The 21,756-nt window shown below is 40.4% G+C and overlaps 2 long non-coding RNA genes across 2 annotated transcripts; one reads left to right on the top strand and one right to left on the bottom strand.

Annotated features, from left to right (window-relative positions):
• The first annotated feature begins 7,881 nt into the window (after positions 1-7,881).
• Positions 7,882-9,428, top strand: LOC307032461. The gene is made up of 3 exons (XR_013806262.1): positions 7,882-8,368; positions 8,571-8,801; positions 8,932-9,428. It is a non-coding gene; the product is annotated as an uncharacterized lncRNA (long non-coding RNA).
• Positions 9,429-9,654: 226 nt separating this feature from the next.
• On the bottom strand, positions 9,655-21,276 carry LOC307033088. Its single transcript, XR_013806397.1, has 2 exons — positions 10,667-21,276; positions 9,655-10,301 (listed from the first exon to the last, which is right to left on the bottom strand). It is a non-coding gene; the product is annotated as an uncharacterized lncRNA (long non-coding RNA).
• Positions 21,277-21,756: the final 480 nt, after the last annotated feature.

Below are 21,756 nucleotides of genomic sequence, written 5' to 3'. Positions count from 1 at the left end.
CAAGCGGGGGATCAGGATGGGACGGCGTCACGTTCCGCGGAGGCTCAGGATCGCTGTCAGATGACCCATCAGAGGCAGAACAAACCCAGGACACATCACTCAGTTCTGATACTTCCCCACCATGACTCTGCTTCGCTCAGACGGTTTAGCAACGCTAGTGCCTCCTGTACGTTCCTGAGTCTCTTTCTTTTGTCCATTTTGGAAATATAACCGGCTCTCTCTCTCTATCTATGAATCTATATATCTATCTATCTCTCTATCTCTCTATCAATCTCTCTCTCGATCTACAGCAGTAGACAAAAGGCATTGCTATAGCAACACGTCATGTTTATGTTTACGCGCGAAATCAATAGCGCGAGGAGCGCTGCATTTCTATGAGGTAAATATTACCCGCTGGCGGAAATAGGTATAAATAGCAGTTTTTTTGGCGATTTTTTCACTCTGACTTCATATTGACCATTTTTAACAACACAGGGTGTTACATAACACACTTTCAGGAAAAGTCACGGACTGGGAGACGTTAATATTTTATTGAATTAAGTTACATACAATAAAAAAACAGCTGCGGGTAAAATGTACCCGTTGGCAACTCAACTATATTCTTCTTCTATTATTGTAATTATATATGTAATATTTTTCACTTTTCATTTTTCAAATGAGGGTACATAACGACTCAACTGAGGGTGCAATGCACCCTTATGCACCCCCGTAGAACCCGGCCTGCTGTCATGTTTTCCTCACAACGGCTTCACATGCCGACACAGACTCGCAGAGCTTCACGAGTTCGGAAGCCCGTTTTACCTTCCAATCCAGCATAGATTGAATCAGGATCAATTTCTCCAGCATATCGGACTCGATCAGCTTGTCCACCTTCTGTTTGACCCAATTCCGGAGCTCATCTTTGCTCAGCTCTATCTCATCCGCCTCCATTATCACGTCTCATCTACATCTGGGAAAACGTGAGGGGGGGGTTCTGTCACGATTCTTATGTCATGTCACGGTTTTAGTTTGGTGTGTCTGGTAATGGGTGTTTTGCTGTTCTGTTCTCCACATCATGTTTTACTCCTTGTGTATTGTCTGGTCCTTCTCCCTGGTTGCGTTTGAATAGTCCATTTAGCTTAGGAATCTTCCTAAACGAGGGAAATGAACCGGAAGTCCCTCAGTGGCAGCCATGATAAGTGCCGTTCGAATTCTCTAGAATGATAGGAAAGGAGGTTTCAAACTTCCTTTATAACCTCCTTTAGCTTAGAAACCACTGGACCTCCCTAACCGAAAGGAGAGGAGAAAATGCTGCCCCACAATGCCTTGCAGCCGCAGCATTTGACGTCACACAACAGTCGGCCGTTCACGGACACAAACGATTATGACGGAGAAATTATATCATGAAAGTTACGGTGCTTATTGAGCATTTTAAAACGTATGTGGTAAGTTGCCAAAGTGCTTTGTTTTTAACGTTCATCAGTATTATAATCAAAGAGAGAAATATGAACGTTATTCTTTACTGAAATGATCAAATAAAGTCAACCTTTCACTGAGCTGTGTGGGGTTTGTTCAACTTTTAAAAGATGTTTGAATGGTGATATACACAGTGATAGGTGTTAAAGACTAACGTTTATACTAAATACATTTGTATTGATTTTAAGATATTTTCATAGTTCATACAATCATACGTATTGGGATCATTTTTATTAATGTGGACCGGAGGGAGAGGGTGACGAGCATAGGTTTCACTTTCATTTTTTATTTCAATTCCAATTCCAATTTTGGTCATGAAGAATATGTTTCTCTGTTGTTCATAAAGCATAAAGCAACAGAATCAGAGCATGGTGCATAGTCTCTAGATGAGTCCGTTGTTCTTATTAAACATCCATGTTGTAGTCCGTTGTATAGAAAACTGTAGTTTCCAAAGTTTCCCCACAGCAGCAGTTGCACACAATGACGTCTGCTGGCGCATCATAAACACGTCGGATAGTGAAAGTGCATTTGGATTCTCTAAAGTACCGCAGTCTCTTCTTCTAAGTCCTTTTGAATTCTCCTATCCACTATCCCTTAACCCAGTGAGGTTTCACTCAGAGGTCAAGGAATAGGAGATAGGGTTAGAACTTAGGAGCTGATTTTTAAACTATCCGAACGCAACCCCTGTGTTTTCCTCCCTGTCGTTAGTTTCCCTGGTGTGTCTAATTGTCTGATTGTGTTCACCTGTTTCCCTTGTATGTCTCCTGTGCTCATCAGCGTCAGCCCCTCCCCTGAGTGTCCCCACCTGTGTCTTGTTATCCTGTGTTTAAAGTCTCCCAGTGTTCAGTGTCAGTTCGTCTTGTCTCTTGCCATAGTCAGGTCTATGCTCTCTTTGTGCTCTTGAAAAGTGTTGTTCCTCACTATGTGAGCGACTTCATTTTGTTCTCATTTTTTTTCATCTCAACCTGAGATTCGATAGTGACCATTTTTTGTTCATCTTGCTTTTTTGGGAAAAATAAAGTATCTAACCAATACTTTACCTCTGTCTCCCGGGTCGTGCAATTGGGTCCTACATCCTGAGTGTCTGAGTTCGTAACAGAACGAACTGACCATTATGGACCCAGCCGACCGAAGAACGCTTCATGCCGCCCTGTCAGCACGAGGCGAGAAGATTTTTCACCACGAGGAACAGCTGGGCACATTGACCCGAAGACACATTTTCCTTTGTATTACTGGTCTGGGGGAAGCTCGCGAGTGTGTGTGTTTGTGTATTTTGCGTTTGCGCAAGAAACACTGGCTGTTGTTATGCTTGCTTTGACGTTAAATTACTCCGTTCTCCGCTTGTAATTATGCCGTTAAAAGCTTCAAAGTTCTATTTATTATCTGAATTTGCCGAAACAAGTTTAATATTCTGAAAGCCAATACTTTGTTTATTTGAAAACATATGAAAATGAACACGAAATGCCGTGAGACTTGATTGCGTAATTAGACCTTAGCTTGTTAGTATGTTATAAATTATAAACTGAGGATTTGACCGCGCAGCTATGGTTGATACTTTTAGAAAACAGGCTATATACAAGTAAAACTACATTTTGCTTTAATCCCATCATGTAATTGTAGAATGAACAGTCTTCCTTTGAAGATGTATAAGTCAGGTGTCTTGAGTAGTCAACATTACCTACAAATCATTGTACACATTTGTAAATATTAGTGACCTTTGTGAGTATTTTTATGCAGCTCTGCATGATTTTGTGGCTACAATTCAGGCTAATACGCTACCAGAGGTGGAATAAGTACTCAGATCTTGTACTTTAGTAAAAGTAGAATTACCAGAGTGTAGGAATACTCTGAGACAGTAAAAGTCCTGCATTCAAAATGTTCCTCAAGTAAAAGTATTCTCATCAAAATATAGTTAAAGTAGCGAAAGTAGTCATTGTGCAGATTGGTCCATTTCAGAATAATATATATGATATGTTTTATAATGATTGATCATGAAAGTGTTCTCAAAGCTGGTAAAGGTGCAGCTAGTTTGAATGACTTTGTATACTGCAGGGTAGCTTGTGGATTTACTCCAGGTGGAACTGAAGTCTGATTTAACACTTGATTATATTTCACATCATTCATCCACATCTGTAAAGTATTTAAAGGTATTAAATACATGTAATGGAGTAAAAGTACACCATTTACCTCCGACTTGTGTTTACTGCCAACCAAAAAGTACCTCAAAAATAGTAATCAATAATGTATTGAAAAGTTATTTGGCTTTTTATTGGCTCAGCCAGGTAATCTGGGATGCCCAGTCTACGTACAGATGGGTCACTCATTTTGAAATATTAAACTTAGTTTTATTTTCTTTAATTTTTCATCCTCATGTAGAATGCTATCATGAAACACACATTTGGTTGTTTATAGCATAAAGAACATCTGATTTAATGTGAGGTAGGGAAATAATAATTTGAGTATAAGTATGTGTATATAAATATGTAATTTACAACAGCTGTAAGATGCTTGAAAATGCACCTTGAAAATGCTTGAATTTGACTTTGGAAAAGGTGTAAGAACCCTGTAAAAGGTACAAGAAATGTTGCCTGTGCAAATACTGATTTGAAAACACGATGTCACTCTCTTTAAACAAGTATGGTTAATTGGATTTTTTTAACAACCACCTTTAACACTGTTTTAACTCAGTTTTCCAGGAGCCCAGTAAGGCCATAGACAAACCCATGCAGTATCCTTCAAAAGGGTGTCCTTAAATAAACAGGAACAAATGACTCAAACATTTAACAAAATGCCGAAGGTAACCATGTGCCATTTTTGATGAAGACATAAACATTTTTCTCAAGCAAGAAGCTTATTTTTCAGGCTGTTCAACTTTGGGGACAGCTTTGAACAGTCCAGTTTGAGAGAGTTTCTGGAAGGCTTCGAACGTGTACTTTAGCAGCTTGGGATAGGCAAGATTGACTGCATATGCGATCCCAATGAGCATGCAGCAAGCCCTTGGAATGGTCCCCTGAGAAGTCAGCACTCTGATGCCGTCTACTGTACAACAATGCCAATGTCATGGGAACCCTCTGAAGCATTTGTCTTGATGCTGTAGATCGCCATCCCTTGAACAGCAAGGTCCTGTGACGCGCTGTCTTCATCTGCATCCTGAAATTGCAAAAACATTGTATATGTCAGAATATTCCACCAAAGGAGAAGGTGATAACAATTAATATATAATAATTTACCAAATGTCTTACAACTTACTGGATAAGAAAACTTGAAATGAATGCTCCCTAATTACATCAGTGTTTTAGAAAAATAGAACATAAGGCATTTTGCAAAAGCATATTTTGATCCCAGCTAAGTTAAGAATTAGGTGATTATTTCACAAACAACAATTTAATTACAACATCAATTATGGTCTGAATTGAGTCAAATGTTTTTTAATTGAAATAAATCCATAGGTATTTTAATGTATAAAAAACACCTGTGTATTGATGAATGTCTTATTTTACATTTACTAGCAAAAGCTTGTCACCGGTCAACCAATCTTGATAATTCACCGCAAGACTATTTCTGAAGATTGAAGTCAATTACAGCTACTGGATCAATCCTGCTTGCTCTCTTATTTAAAGTGTATTTCAGCTGCTATTTGAATAGATCTTAGTAGAAACCTTTAGGACCACGTAAACATGTATTTAAAAAAATAATAGACATATACAAGAAAATTATATTTCACACTTACACAGAAGCGATGATTGCTAACATGACTCAACAAAACTACGAAAGCTGCCTGACAAGACGGACAGCAAGTTGAAGCAGACACAACCTTATTTGGACACAATCACCTCAAGAAGAAGAAGGTCATAACGCCATAAATCTAAGTTATTATAATTTAAAATGTTACATTTTAGATTAAGTAAATTAATACTTTGATAAAAGCCTACATTTAAGAATGAATGACAGCTAGCTAACTTAGCTAGTTTAGCTAGTTAACACCCAGTGTAATAGATTGGTCATCACATTTTATGTTATTTTCAGATGAGTTTAAAAGGCTGGCTTTTCAGCAAACGATAGGGAAGTGATGATCGTGGTGATGAGGAGGGGGTTAGTTGGGTGAAGTTAGGGAGGTGGGTCTCTGTTGTCTGGCAGCAATGTTTTGAAAGGGGAGCAAATGGATACACACTTTTTGGGAAATAGTTTTTAAGTAGTTGTTTACATTTACATTTGTATTGACTGATATCTCGTACTAGATAGGACATGCGCTGAGAGTAGGCCAGAGCAGAGGAGGTGAAGGAGCAGGTACGGATAGAAGAGAGGAGCAAGGTGCAGCTGCTGCTGCTGTCAGAGGGTAGGAGGATCAGAAAGAGCAGGGCACCGGCAATCAGGATTTGATCCAGGGTGGATGGGGAACCTGAGGTTCAAGTCCTTGCTGTACAACACGGCTAACCATGGTCAGTATCTAACATATATGGAGCAGTTAGGGGCTTGATCTCTCAAACCTCTTAAAGAAAAAAAATATATATCAAAGATCTTGTCGCGACAGGAATGTTGTGTCGCCAAACACAAGCAAGCGCCGAAGTGGGGGGTGTCTACGCGGCCATTTATTGAGGTTGGGTACATGATTTTCCGAAGCGACTACCTTGATAAGCATGCTGCCACTCAGCACCATCAAGAGAGTGTGAAGGCACACGCCGCACTGATTCAAGGTAAAATTCACTAATACTGTAGGCCTACTGTATCTTATTTATTTTTAAAGTCTGCCAGTCCGTGACTTTTCCTGAAAGTGTGTGATGTAGCACCCTCTGTTAACAATTGTCAATATGAAGTCAGATTGAAAAAATTCCATTTATAGGCCTACCTATATCTGCCAGCGAGTAATATTTAAGAGAGCGAGAGAGAGATCATCCCTGTGCGATCTAAACTCAATGTATGATAAATCAATAGCGGGTACATGTTACCCATTGGCGGTATTAGGTATACAGTGACCTCTGGCGGTTCTAGTGTTAAAAGAATGCACATTGATCAACATATCAGGTTTTACATCAATGTGACAGAGTTAGCTAGTAGACCTATGCTAGTTTTCATCTACAGTCCTTCAGCAGGTCAACACAGTAGGCTATACATTACACATTTTATTTTGTTTACCTTTCAACAGGGTCCTCAGTGCTGGTCGCCTTTGACCCAGTTATGACCCTTGAACACGAAGCGGTGATTGGTGGTTTTAAGTGCCTCTACCACCTGACGAAAAAAGAACATGCTCACCATACGAACTATGCTGACCTTTTGGAGCTCGCAGAACTACTTGGCTGCCATTATTTTTGAGATGATGTTAGAAATCCTGGGCAGTGTCGTTGAAGAGCCTATCTTGGCAAACATCAGTGCCTCTGTGAAAATTGGGCTTAAGGTGGACGAGACCAAAGATGTGTCTGTGAAGAAGCAGCTTGATGTTCACGTTAGGTATCATTTTATTCCAAGAATGACAACAATTATGACTTAAAATAATTTTGAATGAGGTGTCTTTATTATGTTTAATATAGTCTTGCATAGCCAGACCTATCTCCACACTTCGTTTACAATGTGCCAGCACTGAAGAAAAGTCTGGCTGGACTCATTACCGCTCGGGGGCCGCTCTATTTCTTTAAACCAATCACAGTAGGTTGGCGGTTGCTAGCTTGTTTGTCTTTCACGTAGTCTGGATTGAATCTGATCGGAGCAACAACATATTCCACGCCACTGATTGGGTAGTAATAATAAACAAATAAGGCTTATCCCAAAAACCTACATCTGTTGAGTCAGTCTGACTGTTTAATATGTTAATCAGATACATGGACTTTACAACCAATTTCTGGACCTGGTGACAGTCTGCGATGGCAGAGCTGACACCATAGTCAAGGCAATAAGAACGATCCTTACAAAAAAGAACATTTCCAGCCAGAGGATTTATGGCCTGGGGACAGATGGAGCAGCTGTCATGGCTGGTATGAACTACCAACAAAAACAAGGTTGATATTCACTCCAGCTTAAAAACTAAAACATGAAATAAAACATGTTTGTCCTGAAACAGGGAGAATGAATGGAGTGGCCAAGCAGCTACAGGACACCTTCCCATGGATGGTGTCGGTTGCATGTGCCGCACACCGCCTCGCCCTGTGCTGCAAGGACGCCTCATCAGGAGTGGCTTACATGAACTCCTTCAGGGACCTTCTACGGCAGCTACACCTGTACTTCAGGAACACTGCGAATCACACAGCTGTACTCCAGGCTGCAGCAGAGTGCTTGGGCCTGGATAACTTGAAAGTGAAGGTTATTTAAAGGGAAAAAACATGTTGCATATTTGGAGGCATCTGATATTACTTAATATGCTTTCATCTTGTGGCTCTAAATATTTGTAGGAAGTGAAGGACACACGCTGGCTTTCGCAAGCCATGGCTGTTTCCAACCTACAGCGGAACCTGACCGCTGTCCTGGTAGCCTTGGCTGAGGAGACGGAGCATAAGAAAGGCCCAACAGCCAAGGGATTGTATGGTTTCTGGCCACCTACCGCTTTGTGGCATTGGTCTACCTGCAAGCAGATGTGCTGCCACATATCAGCAGGCTCTCAAGGCTGTTCCAGAAGGAAAATGTCAACTTCCTTGATCTGAAAGTGCAGGTATACTTTCCAATGTTTTATTTTAGATACCTGCTGCTGCATTTACACCTACTCTGTCTTTGTTATTAGGTCCCTGTGACAATGGCCTGCCTCTAAGCAATTAAAGATGTTGGAGACCATCAGCTACCAGGGTCTTTCCTTTCAAAGCTCCACGCAGACCTGGACAACCCTGCGGAACTCGGGGCTTACAGTATTGTCCATGAGGAAGAGAGGAACAAGAGAGGGACAAGAAAGGGACTGACCAGGGAAGAGCTCTGGGCCCGGTTCAGGAGCCAGGTATGTTTGTTTTAGATTTAGATCTCCTTTTCTAAACAAGCGACTAAGAGCATAGTCTAGAGCTAAAGTCAAAGTGCAATCGTAGCAAACAATAATACAAAAGGTGCTTAAGAGGGAGGATCCTCTTAATACTAGATGCCTATTAAGTGGTTTGAATATGGACACAAGTTTCAGTTTAATAATCTGTTGCTGTTATGGTTAGGTGATGGATCCATATTTCGATGGCCTGCTGGAGAGCCTGGAGAGGAGGTTCCAGAATCTGGACCTTTTAGGGACCTTCCATGCGCTGAGCCCTCAGGCATCAACTGGAGATGAGGCCATTTACGTGGCCAATTTGCAGCTCCTTGCCGGCAAATTTCTATAGGCTGACTGTAATGAGGTGCTGCAGGAATGGTCCTCTTTTAAACAGCAGCTGATAGTTGGGCCATTCAAGGTATCATAATGAATTACAGTAACATTCCTTTTCAGGAGTTCTATAGCCTGGATTGATGTTCATGTTGTGTTTCATGTGTTTCAGGACTTGGAACAGCAGCAGGTGATGATTATTATGTTTGTATTTACAGGTGAAGACTGACTTGTGAAATCGCTTGCCGGGGGAACACCTTGCCACCTGTATGCGATTGAGCATCAATGGCCCCCCAACCAGAGACTTTCCCTTTAGAGCCTTAAGGCCCTGACACACCAAGCAGTCACCAGAGGACTCGCCGACGCCGGCTGTTGCGTCGCCGTGTTTTCCTGCGTCTTGGCCATGTGTCGCACGGGAACACACCGCAAAGACTTCAGTGCGTGAGTGGCAATAACTCTCCTTACCAACAGGCGGCGGTAGTGTGTATTCGTCATTCAAAAGAGACAACAACCGGAAGAAAGAAGAACAGACTGCGTGATATAAACAAACAACAAATAGCGTGTGCCTTCCATTTTCACTCTCGTCCATCAAAAACATGTTTCGTGCGGCACTGGAGCTAGATTTGGGTTTTGCCCGCTCTGTATTAATGTCATGTGGATTTTCCTGTCATGTTGACAGGTTATCATCATGTAGGCGTTGATAAAAGCTCATTCTAATGTGTTATGTGTGTATGAAGGTACGAAATAAGGTTTTGCATTGCCTATCGTGCTATTTGTGTTTATTCTTTTAATCACACAGCGATAAGAAACAATAAAAATGTGCCTACATAACTGTCAGTTGCAGCCCTAGCATTAGTATTGGTTATAGTAACAGTTACAACATTAAAATACTTCTAGGCAGATTGAGGAGGAGAATGAACAGAGGGGCAGAAAGATCCATCTGAATAATAATAACTTTATTTGTTTCGCACCTTTCATACAGGGGATTGCAGTTCAAAGTGCTTTACATCAGTCAGAAATAAGATATAAAATCAGTGTAAAACAAGCAGCAAGAGCAAAGCATAAAGTGGGATAAAATAATGCAGATATATATATATATTAATCCCAACAGGCTACCTTGTTTATGGTTTGATTCAGTTTTAGTAGAATATAAAATACATGAATGAATGATGAAATGAGCACTTAAAGTGCAGACATACTATAATTATATTGAGGTACTTGAGACTAATCCTGCAACTTTATAGTTCTGCTCCACAACAGTTCGAGAATGAAGAAACCATCACGTATGAAAGGCTACATGTGAATAGAGGGGCAGAAAAAACCGGCTTGCACATTTACATTTCAATCTTGAACAATGAACAGCGGTAGACAGTATCTCATTTAGTATCATCATCCTGCGCTTCGCCGGAGGCCTTCGAGTGCTGAGTGTGCTTGGCCTCTCTCCGAGCGGTGCCGGTGTGGTGCAGATGGTGAATTCTGCCAGGGGAGTGCAGGGCTCAGCATCAAAGTGGAAGGACTCCTCGGTGGTGCTGGTCGAGGTTTCACTGCTGGTGCCACCGGGGGTTGATTCTGCAGCCACCGGACCTTCCTTCATTTTTTTAAAATAAATTCACAGTTAGTTGGATTTAATACCATGGCTTCTTAAAACAGTTTTCTAAGCATTCATAACAAAACAATACCCTGAAATATGTGTGCCATTAGTTTGGGGTGTGGTCAAGTGTGTGAGGTACATTGTAATGGCTCTATTCAGATGCTAAAGACATACTTCTAGAAGATTCAGAACGCTACAAAATATAATTAAGACATATTTTATCATGTATTATTATAGGTTAAGATAAAAGTGTTATTGATGATCAAAATGATCACAAGAACGGTGAGCAAAAATCCCAGAACCACACAGGGGGACCTAGTCAATGACCTGCAGAGAGCTGGGACCAAAGTAACAAAGGCTACCATCAGTAACACACGACGCCGCCAGGGACTCAAATCCTGCAGTGCCAGACGTATCCCCTTGTTTAAGCCAGTACATGTCCAGGCCCGTCTGAAGTTTGCTAGAGAGCATTTAGATGATCCAGAAGAGGATTGGGAGAATGTCATATGGTCAGATGAAACCAAAATATAACTTTTAGGTAAAAACTCAACTAGACGTGTTTGGAGGAGAAAGAATGCTGAGTTCCATCCAAAGAACACCATACCTACTGTGAAACATGGGGGTGGAAACATCATGCTTTGGGGCTGTTTTTCTGCAGAGGGACCAGGACGACTGATCCGTGTAAAGGAAAGAATGAAAGTGGCCATGTATTGTGAGATTTTGAGTGACAACCTCCTTCCAATGCAAGGGCATTGAAGATGAAACGTGGCTGTGTCTTTCAGCATGACAATGATCCCAAACACACCGCCCGGGCAACGAAGGAGTGGCTTCGTAAGAAGCATTTCAAGGTCCTGGAGTGGCCTAGCCAGTCTCCAGATCTCAACCCCATAGAAAATCTTTGGAGGGAGTTGAAAGTCTGTGTTGCCCAGCGACAGCCCCAAAACATCACTGCTCTAGAGGAGATCTGCATGGAGGAATAGGCCAAAATACCAGCAACAGTGTGTGAAAACCTTTTAAAGACTTAAAGAAAACGTTTAACCTCTGTCATTGCCAACAAAGGGTATATAACAAAGTATTGAGATAAACTTTTGTTATTGACCAAATACTTATTTTCCACCATAATTTGCAAATACATTCTTTAAAAATCAGACAATGTGATTTTCTGGATTTTATTTTCTCATTTTGTCTCTCATAGTTGAGGTATACCTAGGATGAAAATTATAGGCCTATCTCATCTTTTTAAGTGGGAGAACTTGCACAATTGGTGGCTGATTAAATACTTATTTTTTTAATTTTTTTTCAAATACCAGCCTGTCAGGACATCGAGTCCACAGTTTCCCTCACAGGAAAAGGACCGGAGCTAGCGTTCGTTCCTGGGTGCGTTGTGCATCCACCTCCCTGCAGCACATACTCTCCACAGCTTTATCAGGAAACCGTATTACTTCTCTCTCCCCCCCTCTTCGCTGCTCTCTCTCTCTCTCTCCCCTCCGGTACACGGCACCGTAAGACGTAGTGTAGAGTTGCATTAGGTAACGCTGTGGTGGCTGTACTGCTCCAGCTGTCTCCTTTGTGTTTGTTTGTTTCCCCCTGTCTGTGTTGTTTGTGTGTGCGTGGTGGCTGTCACTCCTGGCTCCCGGCTCAACCTCCACTCACCTGCTGCAATCAGCTGTGCACCCTCCCCGACTACACACCTGCTTTCCATCAAGCCATTTACAACGGCATATCAACGGAGGCTCCACAACCTTTCTCCGCCAGATCGTCAAGTATCAGCCGTATCTTGCGTCTCCCGTAGTGTGGAGTTGTATTAGGTAACGCGAGATACGGCTGATACTTGTGCATTAGTTTCTGTTATGGATCAGTATCAACAGTCCTGCCAGTAACGTTACTATATTATCAATGCTACTTTAGTTATAGCCTGATATATGATAGCTAACTTTACAATGTTGTGATGTGACGTTAGCTAGACCCTCCAGAAAAACGCGGGCAAAGATCCTTGATTATGCGGGCTAAATTCCTTGATTATGCGGGCTAAAATCCTTGAGTATGCGATTAAACATGCGGGGGTTTTATGTGATTTTATGCAGTGAAATTGCGGGAAATTGCGAAATATGCGTAAAGTTGCGAAATATGCTAAATATGCCGCGAAAAAGAATTAAAACAAATTAAAATATTGGGCTGTCTTATTTATTCTCTCTCACACACAACCTGCCACTAACGTTAAACCCCTTTACTATTCAATTAAACACATTCAATATTTATTTATTGTAAAAGCAATTGGGCTATTTTAATCACACACACACACACACACACACACACACACACACACACACACACACACACACACACACACACACACACACACACACACACACTTCTCCGCCTCATTCTGTTTTCATTTACTCGTTCGTTATCTGACCAGCTTCAATCTTGTAGGCTACTCACTTCGTTTCTTGTAGTCTTCGAAAAAGGGTTTTGGATGTTGATGCCTTGTTGAACGTGAGTTGTTTGGCTTTCTTGTCCGCAGCAGCAGAAAGCATTTTCGAATGTTTGAATGAATCAAAGTGGGTCGTCACCGTCGATTTTCTCTTATGCTCCAACACACAGCTGCACGGGGTGCAGAATAGTTTCCCCCCACTTTTTGCCCGGTCTTTAGTAGAAATGTTCTTCGGTAAATGAGATGGATTAGATTTTTTCATCTTGGTGTTTTCTCTATCGTGTGAGCTCCACACGTTCACTCTATACAGTGTTGTTTACATTCTGTGATGCGCGAGCTGATGACGTCACGTCAAGACGAGTTAACTTTTTTTTTTCTCAATTTTGTGTGGAAAATGCGGGGATTATGCGGCCTTTTGATAAATATGCGGCCTTTTAAAAATCTGCGCCATTTTGCTGATTATGCGGTAAATTCTGCGATCGCAGAATCACGTTTTTCTGGAGGGTCTAGTTAGCTAACATTCTGTAGCTAACGCTGATCACTCACCAAGATAGCTTCCCAGTTCTCCACTGGTTCTCCTCACACCACAGCTCCATTTCTCTCCGATGGCCGTTATTTCTTCTAATCCTTGGCTGCTCCTGGTCTCTTGGACGCCTAGCAGGATCATAATTATAAGGTTGTGGTCCGTCATATGCATTTGAATATTCATGTTCAACTTCTTCTGTGTCTTCTGTGTCGAAACTAGCATTGGGATCCATGTTTATTAATACGTTACACCGGCCGCTCTCCCCCTTGTTTCCCCTTTGTTACGTCACACGCGGGAGGTCATGTGGGGAGGCTTTTTTGATGCGGAAGTAAAGATGTCTTACAAAAACGCCGCCAGATGTCACTTTAGTGTATATTTATGTATATTATTTTTGAAAATCTAGTGTATACATCATTTTCCTACACATTTATTCACAGGTGTGTTTAACCTCGAAGTTGCTCTTTAAGTAGTCACAGTTCTTACACAACATATATAATATACTGTTATTCATTCCTTAGACAGTGTGTCCCTTATTTTCTAAGAAATTATAGTGTTTATATAACTGCAGTGATTTGCTACCTCCTGCTGTATTTTATCATGTTCTTGATCTTCCTGGAAATCCTACCATATTTGCAAATTACGTAATTGCTGCAGGCTATTGAGTCTCGCAGAAAGGTTGGTTCAAACCAATTTTCCAAACAATGTGAGAAAAACTTAAATAATTCAATGCAAAATTACTTTTCGTGACCATTGTTCCCTTTTTAGAATTAATTGAAGATACATATAAATAATATTATATAAACTTAAGTAAGAAGAATGTGCAATCAAAAGATCAAATAAGATCTGTAATCATAATTAATTAAAGTAAATGCCCAATAAAACATCAAATACAAATAAAAAGGATGACATAATAAAGAAGCATATTGCCTCAGAGTGCCCGACTATATCTGAACTGTGACTGAACATATCTGGTTGGCACCATTTTATATCTCATTTATTTGTATAAGGCAGACTTTGAAAGTTAGCGATGTGGAGGATAATCGACTTGGTGACCACACTAATGAGCTAATGAGGCATCGACAAGAACAACAGGACAAACTGCCAATCAGATTGGAGTGGCCATGAGGACACATGGCATCACAGGCGTTCCATTGGCTTCCATTGCCAAAGCCTTTGGGCATGTTGTCTCACTCTGGGCTCTTGACAATGGGAGTGTGGGCCCACCTACTCATTGATGTGGAACATGGAGAAAAAAAGTGTTAAATACAAGCTGAGTATTTGATACTGTTATGTCAACACTGCTGATACTCATTTGAATTATTCCCATCAATGATCTTGTAATCTTTATGATATAATTTCCACATTCATGCTGCTGGACTGATTCTGCTGTGTCATATTAATAAGTGCTGTTAGATTGAACTGGTGTTGAATAAGAGGGGACAATGAGAGGATGAATCATACTGACAAAGAGACTGTGCATGTGTGTGAAGTGTGTGACTCAGTGTGTGTTAGAAGTTGAATATGATCATGAATGCAATCAATGAAAGCAACTGAGTGCGGTATTTTCCTCATAACTGAGAATATAATATTAATATGCGTTGGATTTTTCTCAGAAAACACACACACAAACCTGAATTTGATTTGCAGAGATCAGCCACACGTCCGAAACACACACTGTACTTTGCTGCAATGCATGTTTTTACTGATACTGATTACTACAGTAATGTTGGGGGTTATCACGTTTTGTTGCATTGCATTAACCTCCATGTTCTGATATATGTTGTTAAGATGTGTTATGTTTGAGTTATACAATTGTTGGAAAGAGGAGTTTCTTAGCTTTCCAATTAAATCTTTATTGTTTTGATCTCCAAAATATTCAGCAAAATATGTCACATAGCATGATGACTGTACCAAGACCTTCAAAGTTTGCTGACTATATTTTACCCATAGTTATTGTAAAAAGGTGCAAACTCATTTTAAGCGGGTAGCATCGAGGATGAGGATGTTGTTTTACAAGGAGGAGAAAAAGTTGGGGGACAAAGTTTAGTGAGCTGTGTGTATTTGTCGAGGAAACAAACACAACACACACCGCCTGTTGTAATGCCTCTAATGTCAGGTTGTCTGTCAAAATGATCAAAACGCACAATTAATAATCGCGTGTAAGTCCACGATTATCTCAGAATGCGCCTTTACGACATCAAACTGATTTTGATAGAGCGGGTCAAATATGGACTAAAACACCAGTTGTGTAGCTCAATTTGAAATTTGAAATTGTGTGTTTTTGCTGAATATCGTCAGTCAGTGTGTTTTTTGGGTGAACAGTTTTTTTTATATTATAAAGGTAAAGTAAGTGTAAGAATGTACATAAATGTTTTATCACTCATTAGACCGAGCCAACAGTATCTACAGTACATTTCGGTGATGTGCTTGTGTTTCTTTATTTCAGAAAGAAACAATTTAAAATGGATTCATTTTAATCTTATGTCAGTCCCTTTTGTGTCACACACACACACACACACACACGTTGGGAAACACTCTGACCACACTCTCAAACAAAACAGCACCTCAGGGCAAAGTGGTGTTCTGCTCAGATAAAGATGACACAGACTGCTAACATCGTAATGCTGCGAGGCCTGGCAGAGGAAGAGGTGTGTGTGTGTGTGTGTGTGTGTGTGTGTGTGTGTGTGTGTGTGTGTGTGTGTGTGTGTGTGTGTGTGTGTGTGTGTGTGTGTGTGTGTGTGTGTGTGTGCAAAGCTAGAATCTAGTTCACATAGTTTGTCCTCTTGTTGCATTGTTTATACATTTAATACCTGAAGATGCAAACTGAGGCTTAACAATAAAACGGGTTTATTTAATTCGATATTAGCACAATCAAATTGCTTCATTATATCGTCACCAGGTAAGACATGTATTTTCTCATTTATCTCCCATTTAAAAAAAACGTGTTTGTTTGAGTTCCTGTAAATAGTTTACAATGCAATGTAAATGGTTACAAGTGTTCTACCATTTTTTATTTGCTTGTATTGTGCTGCCAAAATGAGAAGGGAATGTTTAAAAAGTGTGCCTTGATGGCTGTGATGTTGCATGTATTATGCAAAGAGCTCTGAAACGCTCATCCACTACACAAATCTAGGGCTGAATTGAATCAGGTATCTGAAATCTACCAGAGATCATCATAAATCCCAGCCCAAAACCCTTGAACTCTTTCACAAACCCAATCCCACTCATCATCAAATGTACGGTTCAGATCCCTTTCCCAAGTCCTCTTAAGAGCTGATAAGGCCTCAAGGAATCAAACTAATGTCCTTTCCCATAGCTCTTTAGTACTTTAAATAATGACTCCCCAGCTTTGAGTCAAGATCCAAAAACTGGATATCAAATGGCAAAGTAGCCGATATCTGAAGATTTGAGCTGAGTTTTAGTTTTTCAAGAGTTTATTTCGCAAACATTTTGGTTCCACAATCTATTTATTGTCAGGTCTTTTTATGTTTGTCAATAAAACTTGTTTTTTTCTGTGCTAATTCTGTCAAAATTAAAGCGTACCATGAATGGGAAGGAATATGGCACTTAGAAGACTTTCATTGACGCTAAAGATGGCAGTCCAAGAGGTAAAGGTCGAGAAAATATTGAGTTTGAATTGATGGGATATTAAATTATGAATAAAGGCCCTAACATAAACCTGTTTCAAGTAAAGCCCGCTTTTACGCTGCAGTTGAGGTACTTTAAGCCGCTATTTAAAGAGGACATATTCTGCAAAAATGTGTGGGGTGTGTTGGAACACAGGAATTTTTGCCTTTCCGGACCATTTACATGCTCAAAAACCTATATTACACACTACAGGGTAGAGAAAAACCAAAAGAGCATATTAGGGCGTCCTTAATTCAATTTGTACGCAATCGCACTCACTCTTAAAACTGCAATATGTTTGTTTATCCTTCAGCTTCAGCTCTCATGGCCAAACTGTTCCTCCTCTCTGCCAGCTAATTCTGTTCGCTTGACGCAGCACATCATCCATTTTGAGTGACAGACCAGCCTTGGACGTGGCCTGAGAAAGTACTTCCAACCTATTATCTCCAACCTTCCATCAGCAGCGCCAGGGCCGGCCCTTGGCATAGGCAGTATAGGCGAATGCAAAGGGCGCATCAACCCATCGGGGGCGCTGAAAATTGAAAACGCCAGCTAACATCTTGCCTATAGGGCAGAAAATTAGTCAGGGCTGTCCCTGAGCAGCTTAATGTGCGTTATGAAATCAATAACTTCTACCTCCTACTCCTAACTTATACCTGGTCCTTGTACTTTTATGATTAAAACTTCACCTACTATTTCACGGCTCATTCCTTTTCAGGAGTCAGTTCATGAATAGTTCCATTCAAGTTATTGCCTCCTTTTCAAAACCCATCTCTCTCTGCCTATTCAAAGTCTGGGAGCTTTATGAGTAGGCAATTGTATTATTTGTCTTCACTGTGGATATTGATAAAGCCCATGGCCAGCACCAGGCGGACTGAAATCAGAGTGACATTTGGATAAAGAAATACTACAATGATAAATGTTCTGCCCGGATCTCGGATTTCGCCCACCTGAAAAGATTATTGTTTCCCGTTGACATTTGGAGCCTGATTCAGAGACCGTCATGGTTCGTACATCTGTTTCCGTTTCTCCTTATTGGCCGGTCTTTTTTCTTTTTCACTTCTGCAAACAATCAGGTCGATTGGAAGTTAAGTTTGTTGAGTTTTATTTGGTGAGTTTACAAGAAAGAACCAGAGAAAGCCTTTGTGAGATAATCATTGATGTGCATATCCTTCATAACCTTCAATGAAACAGCTCAAAGGTAGGGTGAAAAGCGAATTCACTTGATTTATTGCCCACTTCTGCGTAGGTAAGACTGAGGGAGATGAGAAAGAAAGAAGTAAAAGACAGAAAAAAGTGCTTGGAGAGGTACACGGACAGAGACTGAGCATGAGACATTTAAAGAGATTACATTATTATCATTGACCTTCCGAGTGCCTGCCAAAGGTTGAATCCGTCATAAATGCTTCAGTCAACATGGGAAAGATGAACTTATCCGTTAAGATTAACTCGCTGTCTCTCTCTGGTCTTCCTGACTCACCCCCACTAACCTTCCTCTGATTACTCTCACAGTAGCTCTACCTCTCTGATCTGCTTCCTCCTTACCTTAAATTGTAAAAATGACATTAACTTAATGGTAAATTCATTCACACATTTTCATGCCACATTAATATTGATGTTGCTGCCATTGATTTAGCAAGCGCCAATGCCTGAAACTTGTTCCGAACAAGAACTCTATACACACATCTTTACATTTGAGACTGTAGGCTACACAAACTTTAGTGACCTCACATAAATCAAATGCTTTAATTATGTGAAAAAAGCATATGTCATGCAGACCCAAAAATAACAACAGTGAAAACACATGTGAAACATTTTCGTCAACAAGAGATTATGATGTTTGTTTGTAATGTTTCGTTACTTAGTTGATCTAACCCTCAGGTATACTACTGCCAATGCCAAGCTAGTCCTTCAGCAACAGCTGAATCAAAACACATTAAATCCTATTACAATTCTGGTTATTTAAACACCATCAACAGACATTTTTTCAACTCCGCCATATCATATTATCCAAGACTTTTCTACAGGTGCTAGCACGATGGTTAAGATGAGCCAATGATGATTCTGGCACGAGACACAACTTTTTAGTTGTGTTCTTAAGTCTTCTTTAATTCTACATGTTCAATTATATACTTTACTGCTGCTTCTAAAACATACATCTGATCATATCTTTCTTACATTTTCATTGGAAAGCTCCATCTCTCCTGCACAATCTCATTGGATCCAAATATGGTCATTTCCTTTGTATCAGCAACCAATCGTGAAAGTAAAAAGTCTTGGTCTTAAACCAAAAACGAAATCTCATTGGCTGGTGACAACGTGATTCGTTCAGATGCGTCACATGGTGTGCTAAAACACTTCCTCATTTAGCTTTCCGCTGGAAATTTAAATCTCAAAATGGCAAAATAACAGAGAAGACGACAACAATTGTCACATGCACGAAGCAAGGTTAGACAAAAAACAAATGATCCTTCACGGAGTGCGTCGAGGCGCAAGCTGTCATCCAAAGAACAGGAGGGTTTAGCTAGAGCCACACTGCAATCTTTAAAGGTTGTGTTCTCAAAATTAGTTTTTTGCTCATATCCTGAGTGAGAAATGTCCACTTCAGTAGCACTTACATAGACCAAACCTTGCAGTTATATTCCTATCAATATTCTGAAGGTTTTTACATAGGGTTTGTTCATATATCGTTCATAGCCTGAATTATATAACATTTTATACCTAAAAACATGGCGAAAATTGATATTTTAGGGCTGTTGACAGTATTTTGTGATAAAAAGAGATATCCAAAATCCCTTCTGTAAAAACTTTAAATTCTAATATGACTACAAAATGAAACAAGAATTTTGAACCTGGCTTTTTCACGGCCACGTATCACAGGTGCTCAAAGTACGCGCTCAAGTGGCGGCGGCGTAGCTTAGAAAGCGCTATCTTAGGTATGCGTGTTGATAACGTACGTGTGGATATGCGCGTGAATAACGTACGTGTGGATAAGCGTGTGAATAACGTAGGCCTACGTCTCGCCTCCGTTAGCATTGTATAGCATTATCCTTGAATTATATTTTTCGAATGATTCCGCTCCTACAGTAGTTTGGAGAGTGTTACAGGTAAACGTTTTAATCGGCACAGTATTGGTATCACTCTCTCGCTCGGGAGCAGCTGATCGCTGCACTGAGCTGTCCCTCCCTTCCTCAAGGTGTGTGTGGGTGTGTCTGTGTGTCTCATTCACTGTCCCTCAGGTTGTAGAATGTTTCGATTGCCAGTTTGAGGCTTGTATGTCTTGTGAACGCAACGCTAGCATAATGTGATGTGGCCTGCTGACATGGCCTCTAACAAATATACAGGACTACAATAATATTTGTTTAATTCAGCCCAGATGCGGTGACTGCAGGCCAAATCGACTAATGCGGCATATATTGAAGTTGTTCAAAGTTGCACCGGTATGAGGCGCAGTGAGAACCACGCACAGCAGACTAGCGAATGTGCACATTTACATTTCAGGAGAATAATGAAGATGTGATTGGTTGTTCCACTCTCCGTTTCTCACGAGACCAGCGCGCTGCTGTTTACATTATTGGGGACTGGACCGATTGAAACTGACGGCAAGGTTAATTATTGTGGAAGGATGGACCCCCATCCTGCAACAAAAAGGCAGCAAAATATGCTAAAATCACTGATTTATTCAGAACCCCCCGTATGATATAGAATGACGAAGCAGAAAGTAAGTAAGTGAGCGAACATTATGAGCTACATTTCTTTCTATATTGTAGCCTGATACAAACATAATAAATCACAAACATAATAAATCATTGGTTAGTGTTTCTCAAATGAAGGGGGAAAATAATGAAATAAAGTAATGTATTAAGACTCAGTGCGAGTTATTACTTTCTTCCTTTACTTGGCATTCTTCAAAAATACACAGATATTGGAGCACATTGTTTCACGTCTTTGTGCCGCCTTTCTCAACAGTAGAGTAATGTGTTGGCGGACCTTTGTTTCCTCCTGACAGCTCACTTAAAGTTATACTCAATTCAATTCAATAGCTTTATTAGCATGACCTCAGTTACATATAGTATTGCCAAAGCTCTGTATAGTTGCAACATCTATACAATATATATATATATATATACTCCCCCTTGTGGCCAAAGGGGGACACAACTCTTGTCTTCAGATGTATGCTTGAGTGCAGCAAAATGTAGCTCAGTGACTATTTTGTCAACTAAACATCATAAAACAATACATATTTTAGTAAACGGGACATTATAATCTCTGCACATTAGCTCTATATTTGCCTCTGCCATGGTGCCAAAATGAAATGAAATAAAAATAAAGAATATATAGTAGGGATGCACGATATTGGTTTTTTGAAACCGATACCGATAACTTCCTGCTTCTCAAGACCGATACCGATACCGATAACCGATAATAATATAATATATATATATATATATATATATATATATATATATATATATATATTAAATGTACCTGTAGTTTTTTCCTCGTTTTAGCCCTGGGGTCGTCTCTGGCAAACTTCTTGCCTTTTTCAAAAACCTCGTCGATAGGTAAAAGCCCCGGTGCCTTTGCAGCTGGCTTTGGATTCGCAGGCATCTTCGTACGCTTTTAACACACCATCGTAGCGATGGCGATGTTTCAGGTGACTAATCAGGTTGGAAGTATTATAGTTCGTTGCCTTTTTCCATCCTCGTGGAACTTCTGCATTGCATTTGTTAATACAAATAGCAAGCGAACTATCTAACTCTGAAACTTTGAAATAGTCCCATACTACCGACGACATGTTTGTTTACTTTCCTGGCTTCACGGCTGCATACCATTTACGTCACAGCCAGGCATGAGTTAGGGAG

Source organism: Notothenia rossii, assembly GCF_949606895.1.
Source record: "Notothenia rossii genome assembly, chromosome: 3".
Classification (NCBI taxonomy): Eukaryota; Metazoa; Chordata; class Actinopteri; order Perciformes; family Nototheniidae; genus Notothenia; species Notothenia rossii.
Note: the sequence above shows the minus strand (reverse complement) of the source record. Positions and strands in the feature narration are given on the sequence as shown.